The 10,472-nt window shown below is 43.9% G+C and overlaps 1 long non-coding RNA gene across 1 annotated transcript; it reads right to left on the minus strand.

Moving 5' to 3' along the window:
• Positions 1-3,480: 3,480 nt before the first annotated feature.
• Positions 3,481-6,598, minus strand: LOC309361760. The gene is made up of 2 exons (XR_014164624.1): positions 6,530-6,598; positions 3,481-5,905 (listed from the first exon to the last, which is right to left on the minus strand). It is a non-coding gene; the product is annotated as an uncharacterized lncRNA (long non-coding RNA).
• Positions 6,599-10,472: the final 3,874 nt, after the last annotated feature.

The following is a 10,472-nucleotide window of genomic DNA, read 5'->3' on the forward strand; positions in this document are numbered from 1 at the left end:
GCTTCATGAAGTTTGTTGTCTTAAGTCAGGGGTCCTCTAACTATGGGACGCGGGCCGAATCCAGCCCGCCAGGGTCATAAATCCGCCCAGCCATTGCAGAACTCACTGCAAAGCCATTGAGGAGACTCAAAGCGCCTTGGAGAGCTTGCTCCACGGTGCCTTTAAGCAGAGCAGGCGGGAGGGAAAGAGGCGGGTCAGGATTTCCCCCTCCTGGCCCTGCCTTGCCTTGCGGCCTGTCTCTCCCCACATGTGTCCGCCTCCCTCAATCGCCAGCCACCATGCTGCTCGCTCACGCCCTGCACTCTGCCGCCCTCTCCACCTGATCCAGCCCTGGCTGCTGTTATCCTTGCAGCCCAGCTCGGTGGCCCCAACCACCGCCTCCTCCGGCCGGGCTCACCCTCCACACCAATGGTGAGCTATGCTCAGAAGGCAGGGAAAGGGGGAAGAAGGTCGCTCACAAGGAACGCAGGGCTCCATTGCTTACTCATGAGGAAACACCCCTGGAGCCACTGGGGATCACGTCCAAGGAAAAAGATGGCTGCCATCATCCTAGCGAGTTTTTGTCCTGGGAAAAGTGCTTGGGAGCTGGGCTGCGATTCAAGGCACACTTGAAAACTCCTCAGCATCGGGTTGCTTGCAAGTAAACGTCTGCCTGCCATCCAAGACGAGCCCAGGCAAGGCAGGCTTTGAAAAAATAAATGGTATGGGTTCATCCAAATCTCCGCCCCCGGAGTGGGACTGAGCAGTTACTGAATTTCCACCCCACATTTTTTCTCCCTGGAGCTTAAGGTCTGTGGTTCCCCACAACCCGCAATGAGACGCATTCAAATCAAGCTCCTCTCTGAGACATATCTTAATCTCAGAGCCATGCATTCAAATTTGCAACCATCTAGCACCTATGTCTGCGAACAGACTTTTCCTCGAATGAAACATCTGAAATCTCCAACCAGATCCAGACTAACTGATGAACACTTGCATCACTTGCTACGACTAGCAGTGACAAGTATGGAACCGGATATTGACCACCTCATTTGCCAAAAGCAGGCCCATACTTCCCATTGAAATACTTATTGGTCTGACACAGTCAAAATAATTTAAAAAATATATATATGTAAATTTATGTTGATTAAAATCGTTCTTCATTTTAAATATTGTATTTTTCCTGTTTTTTGTGCACTAGGAATAAAATATGTGCAGTGTGCATAGGAATTTGTTCATATTTTTTCCAAAGTATAGTCCGACCCCCAACAGTGTCTTGGGGACAGTGAACTGGCCCTGTTTAAGAAGTTTGAGGACCCCTGTCTTAAGTAAACCTGACTTTTCTGTGTAATAAGCACAAATCACACACACACACACAAATGCCATTTTTGAGCTATTTTAAGGGGAAATTGGCAAAATCGGCACTGCTGACATGGGCAGCCATATGTTCAGATTTTCCCAGACATTTAGCTGATTTCCACTTGGACATTGCTGCTGATGAATGCGGTATTCGGTATATGTCCGGGAAATTCCAGATATATGGCAACCCTAGCAAAGCATTTGTGGGTGGCAGTGGGTAATGCTGCTCCCCCTTCACTTTACTCTTTCACTTGCAGACCCAGACCATAATCACGTCTTCCAGCTTTTTGTCCACAGCCAGGTAAAATCACTTATCGGCACAGAAGCATTGAAATAATGCTTCCCCTTCCTCCCCATTTTTAGGTTGCAGGTCAGCCAGCTAGCCAATCTCTCTTGGGGGGTCTAGCAATTTTGCAAATGTATTTGTAAGACTACAGGCAACACTTGCTGTGTCCTTTCATTTCTCTCACCTTTTTTACAGCTGTATATAGGGGCTGTTTCCACAGTGTTTCAGCTGCATGAAAGAAAACAGTATTCCCCCCCCCAAAAAAATATTTAAAAACCCAGAGAAGTATCAGTGGTTCAAAAGCCAGGAGCAGTTTGGAGAATTGAACTAAAATCATATTTTAACAGGACATTGGGATGCTCAACTGCAAAATACTAAGCGGGGTGGGGGGGGTGGGAGCATCTATTTCTACTCCAGTTTCAAACAAGTACTACAGTGGCTCAGCCACATGGTGTATTCCATGGACGCAGAGTAGTACAAAGAGACTGGAGTAGCAGTACAGTGGTACCTCTGGTTGCGAACAGGAGGCCCGTTTGCAACATGAAAAGAGCACAACCCGCAGCAGCGTGTCTGCGCATGCGCGGGTTATGATTTGGTGCTTCTGCGCATGTGCGGGATGTCATTTTGCGTGTCTGCACATGCGCGAGCGGCAAAACCCGGAAGTAACCCTTTCCAGTACTTCCGGGTTGCCGTGGGACATAACCTGAATGAATGTAACGTGAAGCAAATGAGGTAGGACTGTATATGGTAAAATGAACACCATCACCCCAAATCCAATTTGGGTAGAGGAGCAGCTATGTATATCGCTTCAATAGACTGAAAGCTTCTTCAGGAATCAGGATCAAAATCCCACCCCCTCCATTTGAATAAGAACAAAAAATAATAATAACTTTCTCTCAAAAGAATGAGGGCAGTGTCTGCCTGTCAAATTTCCGAAAGTCTAATGTAAAAAAAGCAGCAGCATAATTATACAGCCCACGCAGGACATAAGTGCCTTTCCCCCCCACAAACTTTTTTGATGTGAAATGACAGCTTACATAGAACTTGGAACAAAGCTGCTATATAGAGTTAACATTCCACCACCTTCAACGTGCGCATATCTAATTGAAAAGCAGAGCAGTGATTCATCTGGCAGTCCTACTTCCTTTTATCACTAAACATGCATAGGACTGCACTGTTAAAAGCAGGGATAGTTGGTACTTAAAAAAACCCCAACAACAATATTTGTTGGGAATTTTAAATACATTATCCTTCATTATTTTTGTATGCTGCTAAACATGGTTCTGAGGTTACGGAGTGGCAATGTGGAAGTGCTTTGTTTTTTTAAAAAAAGGAGAAGTGTGTTTTAGGACATTCTTTCCCTCTTTCGTTGGACTGATACAAGGAACGTCCAGTATGCTATGAACAGATGGTTCTCTGCCATAAGCTGTCCTCCCTTTACTGGCAGGAGTTCTGGACTTCTATAACAGCTGAGAGTGCCAGGCAGAAATCCTGCAGGTGAATCTCCCTGCACTGCTGAACTGAAGTTATTTGGTTGCAGATAATGTTAAAAGTGGAAGGAGGACCAGAGCTCAGTGGTTAGAGCACATCCTTTTGGAGCTCAATCCAGGTTAGACCTTGGGGAAAGGCTGCAACTCAGTGGCAGAGCATCCTCTCTGCATCCAAAAGGGCACCAAGGTTCAACCCTTGGCATCTCCAGGTAGGTCTGGGACAGTCACCCTGCCTGGAGCCCTCAAGAGCCTCTGACAGTCATAGACAGTTCTGAGCAGATGCAGATTTAGGGGAGTGCAACTGGTTCGGTCTTACTGGGTGCGAAGCCTCAAGGATGCTGCATATATGATGTACATAGAAAGAGATTATTAAAAAAAAACTTTATTCGCATTAGCCAATGGACATAGCAACAGTAAAACATTACAGTATATGCAGAAAATGAAATTTGATATAAAAGCACAATTTAAAGTCCTGAATATGATGTACATAAAGTGGAAGGCAAGAAGTGGAGGTAGCTGAATTTTGGCAGCCCATAGGGCGCTGCTGACCCCAAGGTCCATCACTGTACTGAGCTAGATTGTCCCATGATCTGGCTCTGCATAAGGCAGCTTCTTAGATTACTTAAATATTTCCCCTTTTCAGCATTGTGAAGACTAGAGTCTAAAATTATAATTTAAGGGGTGCATGCTGGTGCATCACAGGTTCGGTTTCCTGGATCTCCAGGTAGGGCTGACCTAGGTGGGCCAGAGATCTGACATAGCCTAAAGCAGCTTTTAACCCCCCCCCTCCCCAGCCTGAAACTCTTGAGACACACAATCCTGTTAGTACAGACAGTCCTGAGCTAAGTGGACAAAGTATCTACCTAAGAAGTGCACCTTGCGTTTCTAGAGGTGCTTTGAGAGCTGGCACAAGGGGTGCCAATTTGAATAAAATGGGGGTGGCAGCAGGTAAGCCCCGTCTCACATAATCACATGACACAGCACACACACAATTTGAATGGTAATGCCCATCAACTGGGGGGGGAGCTGCCCCCCTCATATATTTTATTGGGAGGGGAGATCTCTTGTTGGTCCGTAGGAGTTGGCTTCTATGGCAAGGTGGCTCTGATGCACGGTTAGCCCCTTACACTAAAGGAAAAGCCATACACTCACAGCGCTATGCAGTTCTCCGCTGCATAAGGGCCAAATCAGACTGGAGACGTCTTGCAGGCCTCCCCGGAAGATCCAAGCCTATGAAAGATCCTCTCTAGCACGTCCTCTCCCCAACACCAACCTGTCCCCAAGCCTGATGTAAAGAGGGGTTCTCAGGCATGTGTCTCCAGCATTACTCATGAACAGGAACAGCGTTCCGGTTTAAAGCCAGTGGCGGTGCAGTGCCTCTGGCTTTGTCTCACATACAGGTGAAAGTGCAAAAGTTCATCAAGAAGTTTCAGGTCAATATCTTCTGGGTAGATATTCCATCAACAGTTCTAAACCTTGCTGAATTTCTTGCTTAGATACTATCAGGATAGCAAGAATGGAAAACAATTCTGCAACACACTACGTCTTTTTAAATTGGCTTCAAGTGCATCTAATAAAGGAATATAGGAATAAAGGATTTTATCCTAAACTTATCTCTTGAAGAAAGTGCACCTAAGGCATCAGGTGCACTTCTGTCATTTCTTTGCCGTGCCCTCACTCTTTGTCTCCTTGTTTTATAATTGACATTGGGCAAGTTGGCTTTTGCCTATTTCTCAAGCTCATCAAAATCTTCTCTAATTTTCCTTTAAAAATACAGAAAACTGTACAAACTTGCGTAAGAACTCAGCAACAGACCTGACTTCTGAAGGGCTTTGCTGACCTTGTGAAAATGACCTAGCACATGGATTTATATCTCTTAAGATTTTGCAGACTTTGGCTGTGAAGTAGTGCCCCACAAAAAAATTTCAAGTTGGGCCCCAGAATTTCAAATTGGGCTCCACTGGCTGGCCTTGAGTCTCATAGTTGCTGAGCCCAAGTTGCCCTGCCCTCGCATGAAGTCTTGGGTTTGCAATTTGGGGAGAGGGGAGACTGCCTGCTGGGTGTTGGGCAGGCTGGGGAAGCCCCATAGATTTAAAGACCCTAGGCTTCAGCCTACTTAGCCTATACATAACTCCAGCAGTGGAAATGGGAAAAGATTTGAGCAGAAGCTAGAGACTTCCTTAAATGGTTAGCATGAAACAGAAATCCCATTAAACACTTTGCAAGACTGCTGGCTGGCTGAAGACCTTTGTTTAAAGATCTACAAGCTCAGCCTATTATATTCAAAAGCAGACACTGAATTAAATGGAGGTAACTCTCCACGGAAGAGTGCACAGGACTATAGTCATGCACAAGGCTGGATTAATAACCCAAATCCAGGCCATCCAATCCAAATTCCAACATGCTGACCGCTATACCAGCTTTTGCCAGCTCAGGGATCAATTACAGCTGCCTACATTTTTTGGACTCCCCTTGGAGATGTGGCTACGGAGCGGTTGTCACGATGAGCTCACACACATCTCAATTTGTCTCTATACCACCACACTTTAGAAAGATCACTTCAGTTTCAACAACACAAATATTTATGAAAATGTGTAATTTTATTCTTTTAAATAAGTATGAAGTGATAAAAATTAACACAAGTTGATTTCCAGTTCAGCATTATAGGCTTGCCCACAGGGTCCACAAAATATCAAGATTGCTGCTGTGTATTGCGTTCTGTCTGACTTTGCTCTTCCTTTGACTCCAACACTTGCGCCAGTTCAAGAGACCTTTCTCTTATCTGTTGGACCTGAGTCAGGTTTTATATAAAAAGAAACATACAATAAGTAAGTTCTGCTTTCTTACTCAGTTTTATGCAGGGTTTACCTTGAAAGGTGGGACCTGGAGCTCCCTAATTCTCTAATGCCCAAACCCTTCTCCAAGTTGCCTGCTGCCAGGAACACCTATCTTGGAGCAAGAAGACCCATCCCCTGCCACTAGATTTGAAGCACAAGCCTTCCCTCAATGGCTTACAAATCCTCCTGTTCCAAGATTTAAGGCCAGCTTTAGACCACCAGCTCCACTTCCACTCCGCTAGCTGTTACTTTGCCTGAACAGGCTTCCTGGTCTCACACGGGCATGCACAACATTCCCCCAGTCTGTGCGCATTATTTGGTCTATGAAAATCTGGTCTCGATTCCTAGAACTGTAATTAACTTGCGATGGTAGGATATCCAACTGGTAAAGGTTTCTGGCTTACTTTCCCCTTCCATTAAAAGACCAGCAGAAAAATGAAAGTGCAAGCTATTAAAAGGACATTGGGAAGGAAAGGTTGGTTGGCAGATGCACTTTTGCAATTTTACAAAAATCAATAAACTGTAAATAGTAAAAAAGAAAGGAAAAGGGATCTTAATAAAAACTAATAATATTTTACCATTGATTTCGCTTCTTGCATCTCTTTACTGATGAGTTCCCTCTCCACTTGGAGAGAATTCAATTTGTCTGTAATTTATCTGATAGAGAAACACCCTCACAACATGAACAAACGTGACGACACATCCCGCTTGCCAGACATCTGGAAATTAGCCCTCCCCACAAAAACTGACACCAGATCCAGAGGCACACAGAACGCCATCACCAATCAACCACACCAGACCCAAACCCAGACCCTCTCCACAGATAAATTACAGACACCATCCAGTAGCCAAACCATGGTGGCACCTCCGGATGCTGCACCCCCCTGCAATCCCTACACAGATCTGGCTGACACAGGCCACAAAACCACAGCTCGCCCCTATACACGAAGCCAAGCCAGAGCACAACTAAGTGCAGTACAGCCATCTTCTCAGAAAAACTCTTCACAAAGTTCAAGAGGTCAAGACACAAAGACTTTAGCAACTAATCCACACCTAATGACCCACCTAAGTGGTACTCAGGATATCACTCAAGAAATCACTCAAGATATCCCTCAAGTAATTAAGGAACAAAAGAAGAAAAGGCACACTAGCCTGGGAACTTCCTCTCTGCCCAGAACATTGGAGGCTATACACCACACCCCCTCAACAGTATTTATAGGAACTCAAACACTGAGATCCTGCTCTGTTCCAGTAACAAGAAGCCGAAAGCACCAGCCTGAAGATGACGAGTGAGACCTCGTCGAAACGTCGCCTAGACACCCCAACTTTTACACGGGAAGACACCCGAGGACACCAAAACCTGCATATATATATATATATATATATATATATATATATATATATATCAGTTTTTCTCAAAGACAGACTGCAACTTGTGTCTGACCATCTGTGCACATCACTGTAAGTCATGACTTACTGTAGATGAGCAAATTACGTCTTTGCTCCTCGCGGCTAGTGCTGGAGTAAGGAAAAATAAACCACGATGATAAGCCAAGGTTTGTTCTTGGTGTACCAATCATGGTTTATTTCGCTCTGATCTCCAGTTTGTTTGTGTACAGTAAACCTTGGGTTATGGCTTGACATGACACTAAAATGTTCAGCTGTAATACACAACTGCCTTGCAGAATATCTTTGGGAGAAGAAAGGAAGCTTAAGGAGTAAACCCTACACTAATCTGGAGTGGAGCCCCTAAGATGGCTGGATGGTGCCTTGCATACCTCCTTCTGGCAACACCTGCTGCCATGTTGGTGCTAAACGTATTGCTCTGCTTCTCTTTGGACCACATCAGTGAGGTCAAGGGGGGGCGGTCTTGTCTTCTGGGTAGCCCCGGACCTCCATACACACTGCCCAGGCTTGCTCCCAGGGAGGTCACTTCAGTGCTGTTAACAGTGTGATTTGACTTCACTCCTGGAGGCGTACTCCATTACCTCTAAGGACTGACTGATGCAGACAACAAGCAAGACACAACAATGACCAGCCGACTGCTTTACCTGCAAGTCACCCACCACAAAAGCAAGCAGGCCCTGCATTCAGCTCCCCTCCAAACCACAGTGGAGCCACGTTCTTACTGTAGAACATATACCAGAATATTCTGCAACCATCCATTGCTTACAGTGATGAGAAGCCCTGGGAAATAAGGTCTTAACGTCACATCACTAACAGGGGCCTTTTCAACCCTCCAAAAGGGCAGAACGCACTGCTAATATACACTGACAAGTGTTTTTCAGAAGGCCCACTCTTTTTCTAGCATGCATTAGTTGGGGGCTAACTGATTTAAATAAATTCAAATCCAATTCCATGCCGCAACTCAGGAAAGTGGCTGTTTTCACATGTCACAGCAAACCATGCTTTACTGTTAATGCAAGATGCTGCGTACTTCACTCTTCTCAAAGCACAGTCTACACAAGTGCAGTTTTGCTTGCTTTTTTGCAGTTACAGGATTAAAGGTAAAAGACCCCTGACAGTTAAGTCCATTCGCAGACGACTCTGGGGTTGCGGTGCTCATCATGCCATACAGGCCGAGGGAGCCGGCGTTTGTCTGCACAGTTTCTCTGGGTCATGTGGCCAGCATGACTAAGCTGCTTCTGGTGCAACGGAACACTGAAACCAGAGCAGCACATGGAAACGCCATTTACCTTCCCGCCGGAGCAGTACCTATTTATTTACTTGCACTTTTTGGCGTGCTTTTGAACTGCTAGGTTGGCAGGAGCTGGGACTGAGCAACAGGAACTCAACCCGTCAGAATGAAGTTATCTTTTTGGGGTAGACTCTCTATGGTAAAAATGAGTGTCCTTCCAAAGATGTTATTCTTGTTTCAGACTATCCCCATAATAAAGGGAGTAGTAATTTTTAAAGAGTGGCAAAGAGCGCTTTCAAGGTATATCTGGCAGGGCAAGAAGGCGAGAATTAAATTTAAGTTATTAATGGACGCAAAGGAAAGAGGAGGCTTCGCCCTGCCGGACTTGAAACTATACTACGAAGCAGCATGCCTTTGCTGGTTGAAAGAATGGATAAAACTAGAGAATAAGGAGTTACTAGATTTAGAAGGATTTGATAACAGATTTGGATGGCACGCGTATCTATGGTGTGAAAAGAACAAAATTCATAAAGGTTTTGGGAACCACATATTTCGGAGTCCACTAATAGAAATATGGGATAGGTATAAAAACCTATTAGAACCTAGAGTTCCACAATGGTTGTCTCCACTAGAGGTTATGAGTGTAAAGAAAATAAATATGAGAGGTAATTGGATTACATATGGTGAATTGATAACCAAAGAAGGAGGAAAATGGAAACTAAAGCCATATGAACAAGTTAGAGAACATGTTTATGATTGGTTGCATTACTTTCAGGTTAATGAAATGTTTAAAAAAGACATTAAAGAAAGGGGTTATGTAGAAAAAGATTCAAAGTTCCAGACAGATGTGATAAATAACGATTGTAAAATTTTGTCAAAAATGTATAAAATATTGTTGGAATGGAATATGAAAGACGAGGAAGTTAAATCGGTAATGGTACAATGGGCCAAAGATTTTGGTTACAATATACAGTTTGAGGATTGGGAAAAACTGTGGAAGGAGAACTTAAGATTCACTGCTTGTATGGCACGAAAAGAAAATGTTATGAAAATGTTTTACAGATGGTATATCACACCGGTAAAATTAGCAAAAATGTATAAGACGTGTAATAAGTGTTGGAAATGTAAAGAAAAAGAAGGAACGTTTTATCACATGTGGTGGGAGTGTAAGAAAGTGAAGGAATTCTGGGAGATACAATGAAATGAAAAAGATGTTAAAATATACATTTGTAAAGAAACCTGAGATTTTTCTTTTAGGGATTACAGGAAAGGAAATAAGAAGAAAGGACTATAAACTCTTCCAGTATGCAGTTACGGCAGCAAGAATTCTACTGGCCCAGAAATGGAAACAAGAGGAAATACCAACGGTAGAAGAATGGAGACTAAAGCTGACAGACTATGCAGAACTGGACAGACTAACTGGGAAAATTAGGTATCTTCGAGACCAAAAGTTCATCGAGGACTGGGGGAAATTTGCCGAATATCTGAAAAGAACGTGTGATGTACAAACAACGCTAGTGGGGTTTCAAGAAGCACTGTGAAAGTTGAGATATATTGTTAAAAAGAAATAGAAGTGGGAGGGAAGTTTAATGGCAATATAAACAGAAGAAATGCGTAACTGAGAAGTATATATGGATGATTGTCAGAAAAGCTGAAGGAAGTCCAAATAGAACTAAATTTGTGGAAATTTCGATATGATTGTTTACTTGTGTTGGAAAACTAATAAAAAATTTTTTTAAAAAAAAACAAAACAGGAACTCAACATGTCATGGGATTTGAACTGATGACCTTCCAATCAGCAAGCCCAAGAGGCTCAGTAGTTTAGACCACAGCACCACTCATGTCCCAGTTACAGGATTAGCATTTGTTTTAGTCTCATGTTG

The sequence above is a fragment of the Podarcis melisellensis genome (genome assembly GCF_964234715.1).
Source record: "Podarcis melisellensis genome assembly, chromosome: Z".
NCBI classification, from domain to species: domain Eukaryota; kingdom Metazoa; phylum Chordata; class Lepidosauria; order Squamata; family Lacertidae; genus Podarcis; species Podarcis melisellensis.